The sequence below is a fragment of the Petaurus breviceps genome, unplaced genomic scaffold, assembly GCF_028583685.1.
Source record: "Petaurus breviceps papuanus isolate PSGF00001 unplaced genomic scaffold, PetGlider_PUasm1.0 186, whole genome shotgun sequence".
Lineage (NCBI taxonomy): Eukaryota > Metazoa > Chordata > Mammalia > Diprotodontia > Petauridae > Petaurus > Petaurus breviceps.
In genome coordinates this window covers 10,674,307-10,676,281 of record NW_027185798.1, presented here as the reverse complement: position 1 = coordinate 10,676,281, position 1,975 = coordinate 10,674,307, and positions in this window count along the sequence as shown.

The window sequence follows — 1,975 nt, the reverse complement described above, 5'->3', positions numbered from 1 at the left end:
TCTCTCTCTCTCTCTCTCTCTCTCTCTCTCTCTCTCTCTCTCTCTCTCTCTCTCTCTCTCTCTCTCTCTCTCTCTTCCCCTCCCAATCTCTTTATATCCATTAAGTATCATAACAGTCACAGGATTGGTCTATGAACCATCTGTCATTATATGGAAAGTACATTTGAGAAGAAATTGCGCGTAGATTAAAGGTTGTCTCTGTGACTGAAGCATGCATAGCTCACAATTGTACTGTAATGTAAAAAAGGAGTGAACTAAACCTGCAGCATTTTAGTTGCATGGAATTAGGATCAGGAAGTTGGTCAATTTCCCTCTGGGATTGAGATCTTTTTTCTAATAGATCTGCAGGACAAAATTGGGGAGCAGGGTTGGGGGGGGGGAACCAAGCATCCCTGCCTCTTACTACCTGTTTACCTTGGGCAAGTAACTTAACCTCAATAGACCTTAGTATAAAATTGATCAGGTTGGACTAACTGACTGCTAAGTTGCCTTAGAACTCTAAATTAACCACCTATGATCCCATGTAGATGAGCAGATATGGAGTAATATGATGCCATCATGAAATGTCATTGGCCACTAGCAAAGGGCAGGTTCCTGAGAGGACAGGGAACCTGCTGGCTAAGTGTGGATGAGAGAGAAAAGGTCAGCAGTATGGTATTTAGTTCATGCCAGGCTTTTGAACTGGGGGACACGGGGAAGTAGTGGGCCACTGGGTACCTCAGGAAAAAGGGAGATAGAGTTTCAGTGGGGGAAGGATGGAGATTGTTGAAAGTTCATCAGATACAAATGTCACCACTATGTTTTGGCACAGCTTTGGCCTTGGAGGGGGAGTACATGAACCCTCATGATTAGTTGGCTTTTTAGATTGATTGGTAGAAAAAAGTTAAGATATTTTGACCACCTACCTATAGACATGAAAATGACTCTTTCTCCCTGTAAAACATTATTCTAGGAGTTAATGGTAATTCTCCATGTGACCTTGGGTACATCATTTCCCCTCTATAAGCCTCAGTTTCCTTTTCTATAAAATAAATAGGGTTAAATTTGATAGTTTAAAATCTCTAGCAGGTCTGACATCCTAGGATTTTTTTTACTTTAAAATGCTTTAGAGAGTCCCATTTTGGTGGATCTCTGGGCTCCCTCTGCTGGCTGCATCCATGAGAAATGTCTGAAAAAATGCCTCCTAAGCAGGAGCAAAGTCTCTGGGCAGAGATGTCAGGCCAGCATCCAGCCCTGTGAGAAGCAGCTGAAAGTAATCACTGATTATCTAATGGAAAGGAATGGATTATCAATGAAAGCAATTGCTTTATTTAAGGCTCAGCAGTGGGGGGAAAGTACCAAGCACTGGATAAGGAATGCAGAGACCTAGGTTCAAATCCCTCCCCTGGCACTTACTATCTGATTGACTTTTAGCAAGATGCTTTATCTCAGTGGGCCTCAGTTTCCTCATCTAAAAAATAAGGGGGTTGGATGTGATAGCCTAGGAGATCCATTCCCTCTCTAAAGCATTAGAATGGGAGCACTTTGAGAGAAAGGAGCATATGTTTACCTTTCTTTGTACCCCCCAGGACTTAGCATAGAATCTGACACAAAATAGGGATTAATCAATGTCTGTTGACTGACTGATTGACTAATTAGATGATCCTATGAATTTTTGGCAGATGTTGGAGAAGAGGGAGTGGGTCCTAAACTGCTAGCTGTATGACCCTGGACAAATCACTTAATCTGGGTTTCCCTCAGTTTCCTTATCTGTAAAATAGGGATAATAATTACACCTGCCTCCCTGGGTTGTTGTAAAGATCAATTGAGATAATAATTGTAAAGGACTTAGCATCAAGTCTGGCACATAGTAAGTGCTAAGGAGAAGCAGCAGAAGGAGGAGGAGGAGAGGAAGAAGAAGAAGAAGAAGAAGAAGAAGAAGAAGAAGAAGAAGAAGAAGAAGAAGAAGAAGAAGAAGAAGAAGAAGAAGAAGAAG